The sequence below is a fragment of the Tamandua tetradactyla genome, chromosome 3 (assembly GCF_023851605.1).
Source record: "Tamandua tetradactyla isolate mTamTet1 chromosome 3, mTamTet1.pri, whole genome shotgun sequence".
In the NCBI taxonomy this organism is placed as follows: domain Eukaryota; kingdom Metazoa; phylum Chordata; class Mammalia; order Pilosa; family Myrmecophagidae; genus Tamandua; species Tamandua tetradactyla.
In genome coordinates, this window is record NC_135329.1 from 23,282,864 (window position 1) to 23,307,442 (window position 24,579).

At 40.4% G+C, this 24,579-nt stretch overlaps 1 protein-coding gene, 3 long non-coding RNA genes and 1 pseudogene across 9 annotated transcripts in view; 2 read left to right on the plus strand and 3 right to left on the minus strand.

Moving 5' to 3' along the window:
- The window catches only part of LOC143677129 (uncharacterized), a 53,897-nt gene extending 50,599 nt beyond the window's left edge, over positions 1–3,298 (minus strand). Inside the window, exon 1 of the long non-coding RNA XR_013172395.1 lies at positions 2,812–3,298. This is a non-coding gene — a long non-coding RNA (uncharacterized LOC143677129). The remainder of the gene's footprint in view (positions 1–2,811) is intronic.
- PPP3CC (protein phosphatase 3 catalytic subunit gamma) overlaps positions 1–24,579 on the plus strand; it is a 179,700-nt gene that overhangs the window by 134,599 nt on the left and 20,522 nt on the right. The gene's annotated exons all lie outside the window — the stretch shown is intronic.
- On the plus strand, positions 1,371–3,313 carry LOC143677124 (DCC-interacting protein 13-beta pseudogene; annotated as a pseudogene).
- On the minus strand, positions 4,294–7,895 carry LOC143677128 (uncharacterized). The gene is made up of 3 exons (XR_013172394.1): positions 7,281–7,895; positions 5,702–5,792; positions 4,294–4,479 (listed from the first exon to the last, which is right to left on the minus strand). It is a non-coding gene; the product is annotated as an uncharacterized LOC143677128 (long non-coding RNA).
- LOC143677127 (uncharacterized) overlaps positions 14,539–24,579 on the minus strand; it is a 34,733-nt gene continuing 24,692 nt past the window's right edge. The window contains exon 4 of one of the 2 annotated variants that reach the window (XR_013172391.1): positions 14,539–14,636. This is a non-coding gene — a long non-coding RNA (uncharacterized LOC143677127). The remainder of the gene's footprint in view (positions 14,637–24,579) is intronic. The other variant, XR_013172393.1, reaches the window with a different exon arrangement.

The following is a 24,579-nucleotide window of genomic DNA, read 5'->3' on the forward strand; positions in this document are numbered from 1 at the left end:
TGGATACAAAATCAGTATGTAAAAATTATTTGTATTTCTAATTTATCAGATACAATCAGTGAAATTTTTAAAAAGATGCCATTTTTATAACATCATGTCTACATCTAATAAATGGTATGTGGTACCTCTAAGAAACAAACTGTATAATGTTATTAGAGACATTTAAGCAAATTAAATAAATGAAGGAAAATATACACATAGATTTTGGAAGATTCAATGTAGTGTAAAAAATGTAAATTATTCATAGATTGATCTATGGATTCAATTTGACTGCAATGTCAGTCAAACCGTTTAACAGGCTATTTTTTTCAATTATGTTAATCTGATTTTAAATTTATATGGAAACTTTAAAGGACTGATTCTAAAAAATATATGGAAAAAGCTTAAGGCTTGAAGAAGAACATGGTAGAAGGACTTGTTCTATAGCATAATGAGATTTACTATAAATCTAGAGTAATTAGCATAAGTGGATTAGCAGACTGATCAAACAAAGTAGATATCCAGCAAATGTTCCAAGAAATGATCATGATGATGATGACTGTGCAATTATGTGTGAATTACTGATTATATATGTAGAACGGAATGATCAAAATAGGAATGTTTGCGTTTATTTAGTGTTTTTTTTGGTATTTAAAAAAAAAGGATATCCAGAAATAGAGCCACATATATGTGGATACTTGATTTATACCAAATCTGCCATTGCAAAGCAGTAGGAAAATGATGGTATTTTTAATAAATGGTTTTGGGATATCTATTTCAGAAAGATATTTAAGACTGACCCCTACCATATTCCAAATACAGAAACAAATTCCAGGTGAATGTGTCGATACAAATATGAAAGGCCATAAAAAGAATTCCTTTAGAATATTATAATATAGAGTACTGTTTTGACCTTGGGTTTGAGGAAAATTTCTCAAAAGGATGCAAAAAGCACTAATCATACAGAAAACTGTTAATAAATTTAACACTATTAAAAGTAAGAACTTGTATTCATTAAAAGACTTAAGAATGTAAAAAGACAAACTACATAGGTTATTTGCAACAGAACCAATGAAGGGCTCATTTTCAGAATATATGAAGAACTACAGATCTTTAAGAGAAGACTTGAATGGACACTTCACGAAAGAGGATATCCTGATGACCAGTAAAAATAAGAAAAAACATGTTTGTTTTTTTTCCATAGGTCACATTTTAATTTTTGCTAATGGGACAGTATTTTCAGAGATGTTAGATTTTCTGTTTCTCTGTATTTTTTTAATATATATTTGTATTGAGAAATAGCCACACACCTACAGTCCAACCATATTATGCAATAATTGGTTTATAGTATCATCACGTAGTTGTGTGTTCTTCACCATGATCATTCACTCCAGAAATAGAAATAAAAATAAAAAAAAAGAACTCGGAGTCCGGAGAACCTTCCGGGGCCACACCTCCTGCCCTCAGACCCTGGGTGCTTCCCTGGCCCGGCTCAGGCACCATGCCTGCTATGGACAGGCTCCTTCCGGAGGAGGTGTGCAGGACAGCTCCCAGACTCACTCTTTACTGAGCGTTCCTGAAGAAGCTGGCACCCTCACAGATTACACCAACCAGCTGCTCCAGGCGGTGCAGCGCGTGTATGGAACACAGAATGAAATGTGCCTGGCCACTCAACAGCTTTCAAAGCAACTGCTGGTGTATAAAAAACAGAATTTTGCTATTGGCAAAGGACATGAAGTTATTTCTACATGCCACTATTTTTCCAAAGTGGTGGATGGGCTTAATGTACTCCATTCAGAGCTTACTGAACAGTTGGCAGACATAATGGTTCTATTATACAGTTTCAAGAAAAGGATCTCACAGAAGTAAGCACTTTAAAGGATCTCTTTGGACTCACCAGCAATGAGCATGACCTCTCAATGGCAAAATACAGGAGGCTTCCAAAAAAAAAGAGAGAATGAAAAGGTGAAGACTGAAGTTGTAAAAGAGGTGGTAGTCGCACAGCAGAAACAGCACCTTTCATCTCTTCAGTACCACTGTGCCCTCAATGTACTACAGTACAGAAAGTGGGTAGCCATGATGGAGCCCATGATGGGCTTCACCCATGGACAGATTAACTTTTTCTAGAAGGAAGCAGATATGTTTTCCAGAAACATAGACAGGTTTTTGTCCTCTGTTGGTGACATGGTTCAAAGCATTCAGGTGAAACTGGAAGCCGAAGTGGAAAAGATGCAGATTTCCTAGCAAGAATTCCTTTCTGTTGATGAGTCTGTTTACACTCCAGACTTTGATGTAGCTGCACCACAGATCAACAGGAACCTCGTCTAGAAGGCTGGTTACCTGAATCTCAGAAATAAAACAGGGCTGGTCACCACCACCTGGGAGAGAATTTATTTCTTCATCCAAGGCAGGAATCTCATGTGCCAGCCCAGGGGAGCAGGGAGATTTGATCCAGGATCTGGACAACTGCTCACTGATGGAGGTGGATTGTGAAGACTGATGATACTGCTTCCAGATTACCACTCCAAAAGGAAAATTGGGAATAATCCTCCAGGCAGAGAGCAGAAAGGAAAATGAAGGGTGGATATGTGAAATAAACAGCATCTCCAGATACATCTACCTGCCTGACAACCCAGAGGAAGTCGCGATCAAGTTGAATCAGACGGCTCTTGAAGCAGTGAACATATCACTCTCTTTGTAATAAATTAACCTAGCAATAGAAACTAAATACTGTTATCCTTTAAAAAAAAACAAAAAAAAAACTCATACATCCCATACACCTTACCCCTCACTCTCATTGACCCACAGTATTTCAGTCTGCCCAATTTTTACCCTTATTTCTCCTTTGCCGCGGTGATGTCGCAGGGGCTAAAGAGGGCGCTACGGCTCTTGGGCTTCCTGCCTCGCGGCGTCAGGGTGTTTGGACGTTTCACCGGGTGGGGGTGAGGGGGTTCCGGGCCCGGATAAGTGGACTAAGGTGAGCTGATGCTCGGCAGGGTTCCCCGCCGAGGGTCCTAAAAAGACTTGAGCCGGAGGCCAATTGTTGCGCACTGCTACTTTATTGTTACATAGCAAAGACTCGTGTGCTCAGGGGCTCAAGGGCTAAAAAGGACCCCGACGCTTGGTGAGCTCGGGTTATATACAGTTTGGAGGAGGGGTGGAGTCGGGGCATGTACGTCAGGGGAGGGTAGCCAATCACACAAGCTAAGAAGCAGTTGCTAGGCTTAGGGCAGAAGTTAGGAAAAGAGAAGTGCTGAACATAACAGGAAGGGTTGCGGTTTTGTGGTGGGCTACGGAAATGGGCGGTTTACGACAAGAGGGGGAGAGGACAGCAAGTAAGAAAGAAGTGAAAATAAAATTTTTAAGGGCTGCTAGACTCCAATCCCAAATAATATGCCACAATTCCTCTCCTTTTTCTTTTAAAGAACACACTTGTGTGACAAGTGGCGGGCATGAACCTTTGCTGGGAGGGGTAGGGATGAGATTCCCCTTGCACGTGAGGCTCAGAATTTCAGGGGAAGGGTATGTGCTGAGCCAACCCTTATGCAAATCTCATGTGCCCCAGAAGAGCCAGAGGAGGCCTGCTAGAGTGGCCCTCTCCTGCGACTACTTTGTGTCGCACCCAGCGGTACCCATCTGGTAGCCGTGCGGCGGCCCCAGATGCACGTACTCTGGTAACGTGCAGCCCCCGTGGGGGAATAGAGAGGACACAGAAGTGGCGGAGGCACATGGTAAGCATGGCTAGAGCTACAACAGCATGATGCAGGCTCCACAAGAGGACCAGTCCCGGGAGCAGCACCAAGACCCCAGGGTGGTCAGTCCTGGGGGTGAGCCACACTGGCCAGCCAAACCTGCGCCTGCCGACGGTTGTCCGCGTCGGTGAAGGGGTTTTGGAGTTCAAGAGCTGCTAAGGCTAGGAGGTTAGTTTGTTGTTTATGCCTACGACAGCGAGGAGTAAAAGGCCGTAGAAGATGAGATTGGAGGGTTTGAAGAAGGAGGTAAATTTACTTAACAGGTCAGAAAAGAGGGAGGAGGTGATGGAAGGGACTATAATTTGTTCAAGCTCTAAGATTTGAGTCTGAAGGGTGTGAGTATAGTTCCAGTAAGAATCGTTGAAAGAAGTAAAGATCCAGTCACGCAGGGAGAGGTGGGGGACAGAGTGGTTGACAGGCACAGGGGTAACACAGATTTTGGTGAAGGGGTAACGACTATCACAAGTGGAAGAGGCTAATTCAAAAAGTGCTTTAACATCAAGCGCAATTAAGTCTATTTGCTGCTGTAGATTGTAGATGGCAGTACGCATGAGGTGGTTGATGCTTTCCTGGGTGTGGGATATTTTAGCAGTTTGTTGGGTAACGTTGAGAAGGACCTCTGCGGTGGTGGAAGTCTGGGTCAGGACAATGGCTGCTACGGTGCTGGCGGCGACTGCTGCAACGATGGCGGCTGCTATGGCTGCAGAAATACTGAAGTCTCGTCGCATTCGAGTGAGGGAGCGGGTACCTAGATGATATGGGGTGAGAGGGAGTTGAGGGGCCATCCAGGTGGTGGCGTTAACGGGGATCCAAAGTAACTTAGGTTGAAGGACAATGAAAGTAAAGGGGAGATTAGGGTTCCAGTAGTTACTCAGCACGCAATTGCTGACGGGGTCAACTTGTGCACACTGTAAGAAGAAGAATGGGGGTTTGACGAAGATGTAGGTGGTTATATCTATGCAGGAAGAGGTTTTGGGTTTTGCCTTGCTTGACAGTGAGACATTACTTGTGCCGTTACGGAGGCTACAGCCCCCTAGGCAGAGGAGCGGGCGGAGATCGAGGCAGGCGTACTTGCCGCAGAGTTTGTGTAAGGAGAAAATGGGAGCACCAAAGAGGCGACTAGTGGAGACATCAAGAGTAGTCGCAACTTGAAGATGAGTTTCACGGTATTGGGGGGTGCTGTCGTCGGAAGCGTCAGTTAAGGAGGGGGAGTAAAGGGCATAGTAGGAAGTGACCGCAAGGGGTTTAGGTCTCCTGCACTTGACCCAGTGGAGGCGCAGGGGTATATTCTTAGGCCGCCGAGTTTTAGAAGGGTGGGGGGAGGAACAGCCAGACTGGGAGGGGGGATGATGATGGAAGTTTTCGAGGTTAGAGGTGGGTTTGGGGGGAATGGGCCACCATGCCCCGCGAAGAAAGAGGCTGGGGAGGTTCGTAGTCGCTGACGGGTAATTGGTACACAGGAGGGGGATACAGTTCGGGAATTTTGGGGGACAGACGGAGGCTGAGACGCACGGGAATTGATCCGGGTTAGAAGTAAGGTTGGCGACAAATAGTAAGGCTGAGAGAGGGGGCGTGAAAGAGACATTTAGGGGGCTAGTGGCGTTGAGGTGATGTGGGTCGCAGGGGAGATTAAGCGAACAGTTAGTATGGAAGAGCTGTGGGAAAAAAGGACTCTCCAGAGTGATGAAAAGGACCCCGGGGGGGTTCTGCACCGTGGCCCACAGTTCAGTTGGCTGGGGGCCGGCCCCCGGTTCCGTTGTGAAAACTGTGGAAAAAACTGCAAGTGAAAGGAGGGTTATAGGTAGGAGCCAAGGGGGAAGGCGAGGGGCAGAAGCGGCAAGGATGGCTTTCAGCATATTAAGAAAGGAAGATAAGTAAGTTGAAACACACTACGATACACAGAAATACTATGGCAAGCAAAAAAATTTTTTAAAGAGCTAGTAAGGGTGCACAGACATTTGTTAACTCACTGCGACGGAGTTTTAGATTTTTCCTTTTCAGTGGAGGCTGTGGCAGGCCGGACACAACGGGAAGGGATCCACAGCGGCTGAGGTTTACTTTCTGGAAAGACACAAGTAAAACCGCGTCCCTGCGCTAGGAGCGGGGCTGTTGAGGATTAGGGGGTTGCGGTTCCGGTCGCTGGGCTGGTCGCTGGGGGCATTCCCGAGTAAAGTGTCCCGAGTCCCCACAGCGAAAGCACTCTTGAGAGAAGCGGAGAACTGTTGTAAGGGACTTGGAAAGGGCAGATGATAAGGCAGTAGCCAAACTTTCAGTGGAGGGGTTGACGTTAGAACAAGCGAGTACCCAGTCAGAGATGTTTTTTTCTTTTATGCCCATTAATGCCTGTTTGAAAATGGGCCGGGCACCCTTAAAGATGAGGTCTTTGGCGAGAGAGTTTTGTCCCTGTTCATCGGCAATTCTTTTCTGGCAAGCCTCTTGCACCCTTGAGACAAAAGAGGCAAAGTCCTCGTCTGGCTTCTGATTTAGGGCGGAGAGCCGCTCAGGTTTGGCCGCAGAGCAACTGCGGAAAGCTTTTAAGCCTACGTCTCTCAGTTTGAGGAAAAAGGCGTATGGGGCTTGCAAATAGACAGATGGGTCAAAATAGGGCCCCGTTCCAAGAAAGCTTTTGAGAGGGAGGCCTAGTTCCGGAGGACCTTGTTGCATAGCCATCTCCCGTGCGGCTTTCTCTGCTTCTGAATTGAAATGAGCTTTCCAGTTTACAACCCGACCAGGGGTGAGAATAGCTCGGGCTAGTGAGGTCCAATCGTGAGGGGTATTAAGTTCTTGAGCCAGCCCCTCAAGGAGATGAGTAGCATAGGGACCTGTAAGGCCATCCTCCTTCACTGCCTTACGTAGCCGTTTTACGTCTTCCTCGCTGTGAGGAACCCAAGGGAACGGACATTGCGACGTAGGGGTGAGATTAATGGGGAAGAGTGTTGCCTGCGAGGGCGGTAGCGGCCGAGCCTGCGGCCACAGTGGACCCAAAGAGGGAGTAGGAGTGCCGTCCGCGGGATTAGGACAGGACGGCCGGGACGTACAAAGTGGCGGCTGGGTTACACAAGATGGCGGCTGCCAAGGGCACGCCCCTGCATAAGATGGCGGCGGGGGTGCGTAAGATGGCGGTGGTGCTTCCGGCATCTCTGTCCTAGAGCGCGAAAAGGGGTTGGTGTTGCTAAGGGGAGGAGGAAGAGTGGCAGGAGGAGGGGCGGAGGGAACGAGGGAGGGATTAGAAGTCCCTGCATCCGCTCTCTTAGGGAGGGCGGGGTATAGGTTGTTATCCCCTTCCGGCTTTGGGCCTGAAGAAGAAGGCGAAAGAGAACCGTTTGCCCCTTCGTCATTAGGTATGCCGCCATGATGGCCGGAAGGCGGGTGTCTTTCGAGTTACACTTATGAGTGTCTAACAGGGCGGCTAGGGCACGCACCTGTGGAACTTGGGCCCTGGTGATGGAGGCACCCATAGTGAAGAATTTAGAGGGGACTAGTGGCCGCCAAAGGCAAAACTAGGACGGGCGTTTATTTAGGCGGACACAGTCTGGAGGGGGGTCTTACCTTAGTCTAGGAGGTCCTAGTCTTCGGTGGAACGTCGTCGAGGTCCCTGTTCGGGCGCCAATTGCCGCGGTGATGTCGCAGGGGCTAAAGAGGGCGCTACGGCTCTTGGGCCTCCTGCCTCGCGGCATCAGGGTGTTTGGACGTTTCACCGGGTGGGGGTGAGGGGGTTCTGGGCCCGGATAAGTGGACTAAGGTGAGCCGATGCTCGGCAGGGTTCCCCGCCGAGGGTCCTAAAAAGACTTGAGCCGGAGGCCAATTGTTGCGCACTGCTACTTTATTGTTACATAGCAAAGACTTGTGTGCTCAGGGGCTCAAGGGCTAAAAAGGACCCCGACGCTTGGTGAGCTCGGGTTATATACAGTTTGGAGGAGGGGTGGAGTCGGGGCATGTACGTCAGGGGAGGGTAGCCAATCACACAAGCTAAGAAGCAGTTGCTAGGCTTAGGGCAGAAGTTAGGAAAAGAGAAGTGCTGAACATAACAGGAAGGGTTGCGGTTTTGTGGTGGGCTACGGAAATGGGCGGTTTACGACAAGAGGGGGAGAGGACAGCAAGTAAGTAAGAAAGAAGTGAAAATAAAATTTTTAAGGGCTGCTAGACTCCAATCCCAAATAATATGCCACACTCCTTATTTTTCATTTATATTTTATCTGTATTATTATTATTATTTTTTACTTATCTGCCCACACTCTGGATAAAAGGAGCATCAGGCACAAGACTTTAACAATTACATGGTCACATCGTAAAAGCTATATACTTATAGAGTCTTCTTCAAGAATCAAGGCTCCTGGAACATAGGTCATCAGTTTCAGGTCCTTCCCTCTAGCCACTCCAAAACACCATAAACTAAAAAGGAGTATCTATATAATGCATAAGTATAACCTCCAGGATAACCTCCCGACTCTGAAATCTCTCAGCCACTGAGACTTTATTTTGTCTTATTTCTCTCTTCTCTCTTTTGGTCAAGAAGGCTTTCTCATTCCTCTGATGCTGGGTCTTGGCCCATTCCCAGGAGTCAGGTCCCATGTTGCCAGGGAGATTTACACCCCTAGGAGTCATGTCCTCCATAGTGGGAAGGGCAGTGAGTTCACCTGTTAAATTTGTTTAGAGAGAGAGGCCATATCTGAGCAACAAAAGAGGCTCTCCAGGGGTGACTCTTAGACATAATTTTCAGTAGGCTTAGCCTCTCCTTTGCAGGAATAGGCTTAATAGGAGCGAGCCCCAAGATTAAGGGCTCAGCCTATTGAATTTGTTCTCCCCACTACCTGTGAGAATATCAGAAATTCCCCAGATGGGGAAGGTGAATATTTCCTCCCTTTTCCCCGGTCCCCTAAGGGGACTTTGCAAATGCTTTTTTATTCTCTGTCAGAATTGCTCTCGGATATATCAAGTCATCACACTAACCTGTACAAGATCTCACACCCTATTCAAGATTCCATGTACTTATGATGTTCAAGTAAACTGACCATATGAGTTGAATGAGATAATATGCTGCCCAAAATATAAATTTTGCACCAAATAAACATCTCTCCCTTTGGTCTCACACAGAGGTTGAAGTTTGAAAATATGGGCCATATCATCCTTTACCCAGTACTCTGATTTACCTTAGTCCTATCCAGATCAACTTCATTCATATCTCTAGACAAAGTCTGATCACTGTTTCAGCTTTTTAAATAATTGCTGAATGGGGTAATGCTGACTTTCATAGCTTCAGAGCTTGAACTCTGAGTCTCAGGTGTCACATAAATAACCAAAGTTGTAGGGAATGACCAGGTTATATACAAATAGCTCAATATCTCAGAATTTAGAAATATCAGTTACAACTCCTAAATATATGTTACTGCTATAAGAGCTTACAATCTAAGAGCCTGTACAATAGGCCCCAACCTGATAACCCATGCTCTCGACTTCAGTTCTCTGAGTTTGTATATTATAGTTAATTCATATTTGTGAGGCATGATAATATTTGTCTTTTTGTTTCTGATAATTTATTCAACATACTGTCCTTTGTAGTCCATTGTATATAAACATGGCAGTTTCCCCTTCCAGTCCTTAGTTGTTGTGCCCTTAGACCACCTCCATCTATTGGGAATCTTGAACACTGCCACCGTAAACACCCATATGCAAATGTCCATTTGTGTCCCCACTATCAATTCCTTTTGTGTATACCTAGCAATGGGGTTGCAAGATCATATGGCGACCCCACCGCTAGCCTCCTGTGGACCACCACACTGCCCTCCAGAACTGCTATACCTCTCAGCTTCCCTACCAACAGTGAATATAAGTACATCTCTTTCTCTACATCTTCTCTAGCAGTTGTTTCACTGTGTTCATTTTTAAACAATTTTATTCATACATCATACAACCTAAGTAAATAGACATGCCTTCATCATCATAATGTATATGAAGACATTTACTTTTCTTCCGCAAAGAATCCATACCCCTCTCCTATGTCCCCAACTTGTTGACATTTAGTTTTGGCATAATGCCTTTGTTACATTCAGTGGAAGCATATTACAATGTTACTGTTGACTATAGACCCCAGCTTCATTAATAGTACCTTTTCCTCAATACCATCCATTTTCAACACCTTACAATGCTAAATTCATTTGTTCTCCCACGTGCAAAAACATTTTTATATTTGTATATTTAATCACCATCATTGTCCACTCTAGGCATTCCTAAGTTATACCGTCTCAGTCCTTATCCTCTATCTTTCTTTCAAATTTCATACATGCCCCTAATCCTTCTCCCTCAACCATACTCACATTCACCTTCATTCAGTATGCTTATAGTATTGTACTACCATCAGGTAGTATTGTGCTATCCATTTCTGAATTTTTACAAACAATCCTGTTGCACAGTCTGTAGTTCTTCACCACCAAATGCCCAGTCTCGACCCTCTTTCTATCTCCTGATAACTTTAAGTCTCAGAGTTCACTCATTAATATTAGTTCATATTTTATTTCATACATTTTTGTCCTTTTGTTTCTGGCTAATTTCACTCAACAAAATGTCCTCAGGTTCATCCACATTGTTACATGTTTCATGTAACATGACTTTATTCTGTCTTACAGCACAGTGTTCCATCCTGTTTATTTATGTGTATATATATGTATACTACAGCTTGTTTAGCCACTTGTCTGTTGATGGATGTTTGGGTTGTTTCCATCTCTTGGCAATCATAAATAGTGTTGCAGTAAACATTGGTGTACAAAATCTGTTTCTGCCCTTACCTTCAGTTCATCTGAATTGCTTTATCATATGCAATTCTATACTTGGCTTCCTGAGGAACCACCAAACTGCCTTCCAGAGCAGTTGTACCATTTTAAATTCCTACCAACAGTAGATAAGTGTGCCTCTTTCTCTGCATCCTCTCCAGCACTTGTCATTTTCAGTGGGTATGAGATAATATCTCATTGTGGTTTCGGTTTGCATGGGAATCTATTCATGTGACTTTTAGTCATTTTTATTTCCTCTTCTGAAAAGTATCTGTTCATGTCTTTTGCCCATTTTTTAATTGGGTTGTTTCTCTTTTTGTTGTGAAGAATCTTTATATATTCTAGATACTAAACCCTTGTCTGATAATGTGGTTTTCAAATATTGTCTCCTATTGCGTAGGCTGCCTTTTTACTTTCCTAACAAAGCTCCTTGATGCACAAAAGTACCTTTGAGGAGATACTATTTATCTATTTCTTTTTTTCAATGCTTGTGCTTTGGGTGTAAGGTCTAGGAAGCCACTTCTTTTTACAAGATTTATAAGATATTTCCCTACCTTTTCTTCTAATAGTTTTATGATCTTAAGTCCAATGTTTAGGTCTTTGATCCATTTTGAGTTAATTTTTGTATAAAGTGTGAGATATGGATCCTCTTTCATTCTTTTACATATGAATATCCAGTTCTTCAAACACCATTTATTACAGAGCTGCTCTGGCCAAGGTGGCTAAATGCCTTATTAAAGATCAGTTGTCCATAGATGAGAGGGTCTATTTCTAAATACTCAATTCAATTTCATTGATCAGTATATCTATCTTTATGCCAATACCATGCTGTTTTGATCACTGTAGTTTTATAATATGCTTTAAAGTCAGGTAGTATGAGACCTCCCACTTCATTTTTCTTTCTCAAGATTTTTTTGCTGCCCTTCCAAACAAATTTGGTTATTGGTTTTTCTATTTCTAAAAAGTAAGTTGTTGCGATTTTAATTGGTATTGCATTTGAATCTGTAAGTCAATTTGGGTAGAAATGACATCTTAACTATATTTAGTCTTCCAATCTGTGAACACAGTATGCCCTTCCATCTATTTAGGTCTTTCATGATTTAGCAATTTCTTGTACTTTTCTGCATAAAGTTCTTTTGTATCCTTAGTTAAAATTATTACTAAATATTTGATTCTTTTGTTTGCTATTGTAAATGGAATTTTTTTTCTTGATTTCCTCCTCAGATTGCTCATTCCTAGTGTATAAGAAACACTACTGATTTGGGGTGTTGATCTTGCTGTACTCATTTATTAGCTTTAGTAGCTTTGTTGTAGATATTTGGATTTTCAACATGTAGTATCATGTCATTTACAGACAGTGAGAGTTTTATGTCTTCTTTCCAGTTGGGATGCCATTTATTTCTTTTTCTTGTCTAATTGCTCTTGCTAGAACTTCCAGCACAATGTTGAATAATAATGCTGACAGTGGACATCCTTGTTTTGTTCCTGATCTTAGAGGGAAAGCTTTCAGTCTTTCCCTACTGGGGACAATGTTAGCGGTTGGGTTTTTCATATATTCCCTTTATCATGTTGAGTAAGTTCCCTTCTATTCCTATTCTTTGAAGTGTTTTCATCAAGAAAGGATGTTGATTTTTTTCAACATACAAACATGGATGTTGAATTTTGTCAAATGCCTTTTCTGCATCAATTGAAATGATTGTGTGTTTTTTCTGCTTTGACTTATTGATATAGTGTATTACATTAATTTATTTTCTTGTGCTGAACCAGACTTGCATACCTGGAATAAATCCTACTTGGTCATGGTGTGTAATGCTTTTAATGTGCTGCGGGATTCGATTTGCAACTATTTTGTTGCAGATTTTTGCATCTGTATTCATTAAAGAGATTGGTCTGTTATTTTCTTTTCTTGTAGTATCTTTGTCTGGCTTTGGTATTAGATTGATGTTGACTTAAGACATGTTCCTAATCATGAAAATGTAAATTAAAACCACAATGGGATGTTACCCTAGATTGGCTAAAATTAAAGATGAAAATACAAGTATTGGCCAGGATGTAGAGCAATAGAAATGCTTGTATACTGAAATATATATTGGCTCATACACCTTAGTAAATAATGCCAAACTCTTATTCAAAGTTGAACTTATACATACTCTGTCTGTATTTCAGCCTTCTCATTTTAGGAACACACTTAGCAGAAATATGTGCACCTGTGCAGCAAAGAGAGCTGTACAGAAATATTCATAGTAGCAGCCTAATTCATAATAGCCAGAAGTTGGAATCAGCCCAAATAATGAATATAAATGGTATAAAGAAATTGTCATATATTCTTATAGTATGATAGTATATAATAATGGAAATAAATGAACTACAACAAAAAACACAGATGAGTCTGAAAAACAAGATTGAGCATAAGAACCCAGCCCCACCCCCCAAAATACTTGATTGTTCTAATTATATAAAATTCAAAATCATTGAAAACTGTCACGCTTACATGGTAAACTATAAACAGTAAGAAAGTGGTTTCAATAAAAGCAAAGAGAATGTTTTCTTTTGTGGAGAGGGACACTACAGTTATTAGGAGTGGTCCAAGGAGGGGACTTCTGGGGTACTGGCAATATTGTATTTATTGACCTGAATGGTGGTTATGGGGCATTTGATTTTTAAGAAATCATTGAATTATAAATTTGTTTTATATACCATTCTGTATGTTAATTATAGTTTACAATAAGAAAAATGTTTAAAAAGGTATAAACCTATAAAAATGAGGAAATTTTTGTAGGAATTTTTGGAAGCCAGAAAGCAAATGAGTTAGTGTTACTGACTTAGCTGATTTAAGAAAACTAAAGCCCAGCTTAGCATTGGGGAATGCTTAGAAACAATGCAATTTCTATCACAGAATCCTCAAAAGACAAAGGAACTGGCAGCACCAACTGCTAGAATTGGGGACTAGTGTGGGCAGAGAGCTATAATATTGAAGGTCCTAGCTCAGGCAAGGAGTTTGTTTTAAACCTTTTATTTTGAAATAAATTAAAATTTTCAGAACTATTACAACATTTATACAAAACCAATACAGAAAACTCCAACATACCTCCACCCAGATATCCAGATCCACCAACTTTTAACATTTTGTCATATTTTCTGTATCATTCTCTCACTCCATTTATCCATTAATCTATCTGTCTGCCTACTCATCCATCCATCCATCTATTTTCTAAACTTATGAGAGTAGGTTGTATACATCATGCTCCTCAAACACTTAATACTGCCATTTACATTTCCTAAGAACAAGGATATTCACTTATATAACTACCTTAAGCACAATCAAGTTCAAGAAATTTAACGTTGATATAAAGCTTATAGTCTATACTTCAGTTTTTCCATACGTCCCAATAATTTTTTTTTTGGACCTTTTTTCCTCCATTATTAGATTCAGTCCAGGATCATGTATTGCATTTAATTGTCATTGTGTCTTTAGTTGCTGCTTTTTAAAAAAAAAAATTGTGGAAACATAACACAGTATAAACTTTACCATTGCAACCATGCCCATTTATAGTCAGTGTTGCACTACACTCACCATACTTACCAGAACTTTTCTATCACCCCAAATAGAAACCCTGCACTCATTGTGCATTAACTCTATATTCTCTCCTCCCCCCACCGCCTTCCCAGGTTACCTGTACTCTACTTTCTGTCTCCATGAACTTGTATATTTGAGCTATTTCATATAAGGGAATCATACAACTTACTTCCTTTTGTGTCTGGCTTATTTTACTCAACATGATGTCTTCAGGATTCATCCATGCAGTTGCATGTATCTTTTTAAGGCTAATATTCTATTGTATGTATATGCCACATTGAGTTTATCCACTTATCTGTTGATGGACATTTGGGTTGCTTCCACTTTTGGGCTCTTGTGAATAATGCTGCTAGAACATTGGTGTACAAATATCGAAGTTCCTGCTTTCAATTCTTTAGTTTATATACCTGAAAATTGGAGTGCTGGATCATATGGTAGTTCTGTTTTAACTTTTTGAGGAACCAGACAAGGAGTTTTAAAAGTATATATTTTGGATAGAAGAGACAAAATGCCCATTTATAGATGATGTAATTTTCCATCTAGGATATCCCAAGAGATTTTCTGAAATTTAAAAAAAATTATTAAATCTATAAGAGAATTTAGTGAGGTAGGCAGATATATCAATATACAATACCAGTAACTATTCTAAATACCAAATGGAAAATGGATGAGGGTTAGGATTCTTTGCCCCATAGCTAAATGTTACTGTAGGACATAAATTTCCTGAATAAATAGTTTCACTTCATTCATGTAAGAAGACTAATTATAAAGCTGTCATTCTCAGATTTAATGTAATTCCAGTCAAAATTTCAACAAAGGTATTTTATTTGTTTTGTTTTAAATTCACTGACTGATTCCTATGTTCCTCTCATGCTCTCCTGGAAGAATTTATTCCAGGAGAGCATGGTTGTTACTGCATGTGCAGTAACAACCAGAAATTGTGGAAAAATAAAATAATATACTTGATTTGGTCAACTGTATGTTAAAATTTAAAATAACATGCATAAAAATGACATAAGATAGATAAGTGGAACAGAATAATCTCCTGAAACAGATACAGATGAACACTGAGATTTGATTTAAGATAATAGTGGCTTTTGAAGTCAGTATTGGGACAATTGGCTACCCTGTAGAGTTTTAGAAGGTAATATGAGGAGTTTTTTTTTTAATATAACCTTGGGGTGAGAAAGGCCCTTCTAAAGAAGACACAAATCTAGAAGTCATAAGGAAAATAATATGCAAGTTCTGTTGTATATTTTAAACTTTAGATCACAGAGAATTTCAAATATTTGTGAAAGTAGAATAATATAACTTCCACATTTGCTATATTGTTCTGCTACCAACCATTGCCCTAGCCCCATTTACTCACATACCTCCTGTGTTATTTTAAAATAAATCCCAGATATCATGTCATTTCATTTTTAATACTTCAGTCTGTATCTCTGAACAATAACTCTTTTTTAAAATAATCAAAATACCATTATCACTCCTACAAAAAATTAACAATCATTCCTTATTATCGTTAAAATACAGTCATTGTTTAAAATTCCAATTGTCTCATGTTTATCAAATTTTTGTTGGTGGTGGTTTTATTTGGGAGGGTAGGGTGGGTGCATGGTTTGGGAATTGAACCCGGGTATCCCTCATACAAGGCGAATATTCTACCACTGAATGTTTTTAATATTTTATTTACTTTCATTTGTTTGAATCAGAATCCAGAAAAAATGTACACATGTAAGTTGGTCTTTATTTTTCCTTTTTAGTCTGTTCTTCCCCATCAGTCTCCCCTCTGCCACCCCTCTAATAATTATTTGTTAAAAGAAACAGCTTGTCCTGTATGGTTTTTTAGGATTGGATTTTGCTGATCACACACCTAGGGGTTAGTTTAACATGTTCTCGTGCCCTCTGTATTTCCAATAAATAGGTGACTATATCCACTTATGTACTGTATTAGCTTCACGTTCATTTTTGTTTGTTTTGTTGTTGTTGTATTTTGTCAAGACTACTTCATAATTGGCATTGTATACTTCTATCTGGAGGAAAATCATGTCTGGTGTTTTTTTTGTGTGTTATTATCAGCTGTTGATTTTCAATACCTAGATACATTAGTTCATTAAGAGTTGCAAATGCTGATATCCTAATCTTATTATCGAATTATTTAAAGAAAAATTTCTCCATAACAACTGTTTGCTTTCTGGTATATTTTGTATGGGAAAGACAAAATAAATGCTTGATTATTTCCCTTAGTTTACAGTTTTTAAAGTAGTAAATTGGTTCCTTAGCATTCTCTAACAATAGCCAATTATTATCATACGTCATAAATTTAACATATCCGTGTATTTTAATCCGTTCTTTTTATTCTTATTGAAGTTCAAATTGTAGATTTGCAGAATTAACTACATAAAACTTTAGAGTTTCAGAGATAATACACAATAAACAAAATGTAAGGCAAGTGACAAAATAGAAAATATGTCTAATAGGTGTAGAGTTGATATTAATACTTACATTGTTGCTATTGGAGAACAAGAAAAAACAATATACAATAAAACATTCACCCTCACTACTTGTTAAAGTAATTCAAACTAAGATACAATCTTTAGTCCCTAGGACTGCAAAAAATAAAAATTTATAGAATTGGACAGGCGGTCCCCTCAAGCCGCGGCGGCTGGCACCCCCACCACGCGCGGCCCCCGGACCAACTGAGAGAATTGGATCGGAAATCCCCAGGCCATGGAGAACGGAGACCGGGGGGTCCCTTCCAAACACGTGACTCCCCGGTCCAGCTGGGAACGGTGCACTCTCCCGGGCCGCGGTGGCTGGTGCCCTCCCGCCACGCTTGGCGCACCAGGCCGACTAGGAAATTTGGACGGGCGCTCTCACGGGCTGTGGCAGCCGGCGACCCTCCCCGCGTTTGGACCCCCGGGCCGGCTGGCACTCTTCCAAGCCGCTTCGGCTGGTGAACCTCCCCCACGGCGAGAGTTTTCCAAAGTTAAAGGACCCACAGCACCTTTTACTGGTCGGACCCGCAGACAAACGTGTGCCACGAGCGCCACCTACTGGGCAGGATAAGAAAAACAGAACCCAGAGATTTCACAGAAAAATCTTTCAACCTGCTGGGTCCAACACCCAGGGAAATCTGACTAAATGCCCAGATGCCAGCAGAAGATAACGGATCACGCTCAGAAAATTGAAAATATGGCCCAGTCAAAGGAACAAACCAATAGTTCAAATGAGATACAGGAGCTGAGACAACTAATGCTGAATATACGAACAGAAATGGAAAACCTCTTCAAAAACGAAATCGATAAATTGAGGGAGGACATGAAGAAGACATGGGCTGAACAAAAAGAAGAAATAGAAAAACTGAAAAAACAAATCACAGAACTTATGGAAGTGAAGGATAAAGTAGAAAAGATGGAAAAAACAATGGATACCTACAATGATAGATTTAAAGAGACAGAAGATAGAATTAGTGATTTGGAGGATGGAACATCTGAATTCCAAAAAGAAACAGAAACTATCGGGAAAAGAATAGAAAAATTTGAACAGGGTATCAGGGAACTCAAGGACAATATGAAGCGCACAAATATACGTGTTGTGGGTGTCCCAGAAGGAGAAGAGAAGAGAAAAGGAGGAGAAAAACTAATGGAAGAAATTATCACTGAAAATTTCCCAACTCTTATGAAAGACCTAAAATTACAGATCCAAGAAGTGCAGCGCACCCCAAAGAGATTAGACCCAAATATGCATTCTCCAAGACACTTACTAGTTAGAATCTCAGAGGTCAAAGAGAAAGAGAGGGGGGCCAAGATGGCGGCTTAGTAAGGTACGTGCGTCTTAGTTCCTCCTCCAAAGCAACTACTAGGTGAACTGAAACAGTGCAGAACAGCTCCCGGGGCCACGGCAGGGAATGGACACACAGCGTACCCCAGCCTGGACTGGCTAGTCTGACTGCGAGACTTGGCTGTGGTGAGATCCCCGAGTGGCGCGCAATTTCCCGAGCAGCGGCAGCTGTGGCGGCTGGAGCTCCTCCCTCCCTCCTTCACGGGCCGGCTGAGAGTCTCGGAGAGGCAATTTTCCCAAGCCGAGGCGGCCGGCGCCCCTCTTTTGCGGGCGGCTTCCTGGTCCTGCTACGAGTCTCGGATCAGAGGGCTACCCAAGCCGCGGTGGCCTCCCCCGCGGGCGGCTTCCTGGTCCGGTGGCGAATTCCCTGGGCCCGCTGGAGCCGGCGACCAGCCACAGGGTACCCTCAAGTCGCGGCGGCTGACGCCCCCACCACGCGCGGCCCCCCGAACCAACAGAGAGAATTGGATTGGAAATCCCCAGGTCGCGGAGATCGGTGACCGGGGGGATCCATTCCAAACACGTGAGACAAACGTGTGCCACGAGCGCCACCTACTGGGCAGGATAAGAAAAACAGAACCCAGAGATTTCACAGAAAAATCTTACAACCTTGTTGGGTCCGACACCCAGGGAAATCTGACTAAATGCCCAGAGGCCAGCAGCAGAAGATAACGGTCCACGCTCAGAAGATTAAGAATATGGCCCAGTCAAAGGAACAAACCAATAGTTCAAATGAGATACAAGAGCTGAGACAACTAATGCTGAATATACGAACAGAAATGGAAAACCTCTTCAAAAATGAAATCGATAAATTGAGGGAGGACATGAAGAAGACATGGGCTGAAAATAAAGAAGAAATAGAAAAACTGAAAAAACAAATCACAGAACTTATGGAAGTGAAGGATAAAGTAGAAAAGATGGAAAAAACAATGGATACCTACAATGATAGATTTAAAGAGACAGAAGATAGAATTAGTGATTTGGAGGATGGAACATCTGAATTCCAAAAAGAAACAGAAACTATCGGGAAAAGAATAGAAAAATTTGAACAGGGTATCAGGGAACTCAAGGACAATATGAAGCACACAAATATACGTGTTGTGGGTGTCCCAGAAGGAGAAGAGAAGGGAAAAGGAGGAGAAAAACTAATGGAAGAAATTATCACTGAAAATTTCCCAACTCTTATGAAAGACCTAAAATTACAGATCCAAGAAGTGCAGCGCACCCCAAAGAGATTAGACCCAAATAGGCGTTCTCCAAGACACTTACTAGTTAGAATGTCAGAGGTCAAAGAGAAAGAAAGGATCTTGAAAGCAGCAAGAGAAAAACAATCCATCACATACAAGGGAAACCCAATAAGACTATGTGTAGATTTCTCAGCAGAAACCATGGAAGCTAGAAGACAGTGGGATGATATATTTAAATTACTAAAAGAGAAAAACTGCCAACCAAGACTCCTATATCCAGCAAAATTATCCTTCAAATATGAGGGAGAAATTGAAACATTCTCAGACAAAAAGTCACTGAGAGAATTTGTGACCAAGAGACCAGCTCTGCAAGAAATACTAAAGGGAGCACTAGAGTCAGATACGAAAAGACAGAAGAGAGAGGTATGGAGAAGAGTGTAGAAAGAAGGAAAATCAGATATGATATATATAATACAAAAGGCAAAATGTTAGAGGAAAATATTATCCAAACAGTAATAACACTAAATGTTAATGGACTGAATTCCCCAATCAAAAGACATAGATTGACAGAATGGATTAAAAAACAGGATCCTTCCATATGCTGTCTACAGGAAACACATCTTAGACCCAAAGATAAACATAGGTTGAAAGTGAAAGGTTGGGAAAAGATATTTCATGCAAATAACACCAGAAAAGAGCAGGAGTGGCTATACTAATATCCAACAAATTAGACTTCAAATGTAAAACAGTTAAAAGAGACAAAGAAGGACACTATATACTAATAAAAGGAACAATTAAACAAGAAGACATAACAATCATAAATATTTACGCACCGAACCAGAATGCCCCAAAATACGTGAGGAATACACTGCAAACACTGAAAAGGGAAATAGACTCATATACCATAATAGTTGGAGAGTTCAATTCACCACTCTCATCAATGGACAGAACATCTAGACAGAGGATCAATAAAGAAATAGAGAATCTGAATATTACTATAAATGAGCTAGACTTAACAGACATTTATAGGACATTACATTCCACAACAGCAGGATACACCTTTTTCTCAAGTGCTCATGGATCATTCTCAAAGATAGACCATATGCTGGGTCACAAAGCAAGTCTTAACAAATTTAAAAAGATTGAAATCATACACAACACTTTCTCGGATCATAAAGGAATGAAGTTGGAAATCAATAATAGGCGGAGAGCCAGAAAATTCACAAATACATGGAGGCTCAACAACACACTCCTAAACAACGAGTGGGTCAAAGAAGAAATTGCTAGAGAAATTAGCAAATACCTCGAGGCGAATGAAAATGAAAACACAACATATCAAAACTTATGGGACACAGCAAAGGCAGTACTAAGAGGGAAATTTATTGCCCTAAATGCCTATATCAGAAAAGAAGAAAAGGCAAAAATTCAGGAATTAACTATCCATTTGGAAGAACTGGAGAAAGAACAGCAAACTAATCCCAAAGCAAGCAAAAGGAAAGAAATAACAAAGATTAGGGCAGAAATAAATGAAATTGAAAACATGAAAACAATAGAGAAAATCAATAAGGCCAGAAGTTGGTTCTATGAGAAAATCAATAAGATTGATGGGCCCTTAGCAAGATTGACAAAAAGAAGAAGAGAGAGGATGCAAATAAATAAGATCAGAAATGGAAGAGGAGGCATAACTACTGACCTCACAGAAATAAAGGAGGTAATAACAGGATAATGAACAACTTTACGCTAATAAATACAACAATTTAGAGGAAATGGACGGGTTCCTGGAAAGACATGAACAACCAACTTTGACTCAAGAAGAAATAGATGACCTCAACAAACCAATCACAAGTAAAGAAATTGAATTAGTCATTCAAAAGCTTCCTAAAAAGAAAAGTCCAGGACCAGACTGCTTCACATGTGAATTCTATCAAACATTCCAGAAAGAATTAATACCAACTCTCCTCAAGCTCTTCAAAAAAATTGAAGTGGAGGGGAAACTACCTAATTCATTCTATGAAGCCAACATCACCCTCATACCAAAACCAGGCAAAGATATTACAAAAAAAGAAAACTACAGACCAATCTCTCTAATGAATATAGATGCAAAAATCCTCAATAAAATTCTAGCAAGTCGTATCCAACAACACATTAAAAGAATTATACATCATGACCAAGTAGGATTCATCCCAGGTATGCAAGGATGGTTCAACATAAGAAAATCTATTAATGTAATACACCATATCAACAAATCAAAGCAGAAAAATCACATGATCTTCTCAATTGATGCAGAGAAGGCATTTGACAAGATTCAACATCCTTTCCTGTTGAAAACAATTCAAAAGATAGGAATACAAGGGAACTTCCTTAAAATGATAGAGGGAATATATGAAAAACCCACAGCTAATATCATCCTCAATGGGGAAAAATTGGAAACTTTCCCCCTAAGATCAGGAACAAGACAAGGATGTCCAGTATCACCACTATTATTAAACATTGTGTTGGAGGTTCTAGCCAGAGCAATTAGACAAGAAAAAGAAATACAAGGCATCAAAATTGGAAAGGAAGAAGTAAAACTATCACTGTTTGCAGACGATATGATACTATACGTCGAAAACCTGGAAAAATCCAGAACAAAACTACTAGAGCTAATAAATGAGTACAGCGAAGTAGCAGGTTACAAGATCAACATTCAAAAATCTGTAGCATTTCTATACACTAGTAATGAACAAACTGAGGGGGAAATCAAGAAACAAATCCCGTTTACAGTTGCAACTAAAAGAATAAAATACCTAGGAATAAATTTAACTAAAGAGACAAAAAACCTATATAAAGAAAACTACAAAAAACTGTTAAAAGAAATCACAGAAGACCTAAGTAGATGGAAGGGCATACCGTGTTCATGGATTGGAAGACTAAATATTGTTAAGATGTCAATCCTACCTAAATTGATTTACAGATTCAATGCAATACCAATCAAAATCCCAACAACTTATTTTTCAGAAATAGAAAAACCAATAAGCAAATTTATCTGGAAGGGCAGGGTGCCCTGAATGGCTAAAAGCATCTTGAGGGAAAAAAACGAAGCTGGAGGTCTCGCGCTGCCTGACTTTAAGGCATATTATGAAGCCACAGTGGTCAAAACAACATGGTATTGGCATAAAGATAGATATATCAACCAGTGGAATCGAATAGAGTGCTCAGATATAGACCGTCTCATCTATGGAAATTTGATCTTTGATAAGGCAGTCAAGCCAACTCACCTGAGACAGAACAGTCTCTTCAATAAATGGTGCCTAGAGAACTGGATATCCATATGCAAAAGAATGAAAGAAGACCCATATCTCACACCCTGTACAAAAGTTAACTCAAAATGGATCAAAGATCTAAACATTAGGTCTAAGACCATAAAACAGTTAGAGGAAAATGTTGGGAGATATCTTATGAAACTTACAATTGGAGGCGGTTTTATGGACCTTAAACCTAAAGCAAGAGCACTGAAGAAGGAAATAAATAAATGGGAGCTCCTCAAAATTAAATACTTTTGTGCATCAAAGAACTTCATCAAGAAAGTAGAAAGACAGCCTACACAATGGGAGACAATATTTGGAAATGACATATCAGATAAAGATCTAGTATCCAGAATTTATAAAGAGATTGTCCAACTCAACAACAAAAAGACAGCCAACCCAATTACAAAATGGGAAAAAGACTTGAACAGACACCTACCAGAAGAGGAAATACAAATGGCCAAAAGGCATATGAAGAGATGCTCAATGTCCCTGGCCATTAGAGAAATGCAAATCAAAACCACAATGAGATATCATCTCACACCCACCAGAATGGCCATTACCAACAAAACAGAAAATGACAAGTGCTGGAGAGGATGCGGAGAAAGAGGCACACTTATCCACTGTTGGTGGGAATGTCAAATGGTGCAACCACTGTGGAAGGCAGTTTGGCGGTTCCTCAAAAAGCTGAATATAGAATTGCCATACGACCCAGCAATACCATTGCTGGGTATCTGCTCAAAGGACTTAAGGGCAAAGACACAAACGGACATTTGCACACCAATGTTTATAGCAGCATTATTTACAATTGCAAAGAGATGGAAACAGCCAAAATGTCCATCAACAGAGGAATGGCTGAACGAACTGTGGTATATACATACGATGGAATATTATGCAGCTTTAAGACAGGATAAATTTATGAAGCATGTAATAACATGGATGGACCTAGAGAACATTATGCTGAGTGAGTCCAGCCAAAAACTAAAGGACAAATACTGTATGGTCCCACTGATGTGAACGGACATTCGAGAATAAACTTGGAATATGTCATTGGTAACAGAGTCCAGCAGGAGTTAGAAACAGGGTAAGATAATGGGTAATTGGAGCTGAAGGGATACAGACTGTGCAACAGGACTAGATACAAAAACTTCAAAAATGGACAGCACAATAATACCTAATTGTAAAGTAATCATGTTAAAACACTGAATGAAGCTGCCTCTGAGTTATAGGGTTTTTTTGTTGTTGTTGTTGTTTTGTTTTGTTTTTTGTTTGTTTTTGTCTGTCTGGTCTTTTTTTTTGTTTTTACTATTATTATTACTTTTATTTTTTTTCTCTATATTAACATTCTATATCTTTTTCTGTTGTGTTGCTAGTTCTTCCAAACCAATGCAAATGTACTAAGAAATGATGATCATGTATCTATGTGATGATGTTAAGAATTACTGATTGCATATGTAGAATGGTATGATTTCTAAATGTTGGGTTAATTTCTTTTTTTCTTTTTTCCGTTAATTAATAAAAAAATTTTTTTTAAAATTCTACATGGGTTACCTAAAAAAAGAAAAAAAAGAAAAGAAAATAGAAAGCCTACACAATGGTAGACAATATTTGGAAACGACATATCAGATGAAGGTCTAGTATCCAGAATTTATAAAGAGATTGTCCAACTCAACAACAAAAAGACAGCCAACCCAATTACAAAATGGGAAAAAGACTTGAACAGACACCTCTCAGAAGAGGAAATACAAATGGCCAAAAGGCACATGAAGAGATACTCAATGTCCCTGGTCATTAGAGAAAGCAAATCAAAACCACAATGAGATATCATCTCACACCCACCAGAATGGCCATTACCAACAAAACAGAAAATGACAAGTGCTGGAGAGGATGCGGAGAAAGAGGCACACTTATCCACTGTTGGTGGGAATGTCAAATGGTGCAACCACTGTGGAAGGCAGTTTGGCGGTTCCTCAAAAAGCTGAATATAGAATTGCCATACGACCCAGCAATACCATTGCTGGGTATCTGCTCAAAGGACTTAAGGGCAAAGACACAAACGGACATTTGCACACCAATGTTTATAGCAGCATTATTTACAATTGCAAAGAGATGGAAACAGCCAAAATGTCCATCAACAGAGGAATGGCTGAACGAACTGTGGTATATACATACGATGGAATATTATGCAGC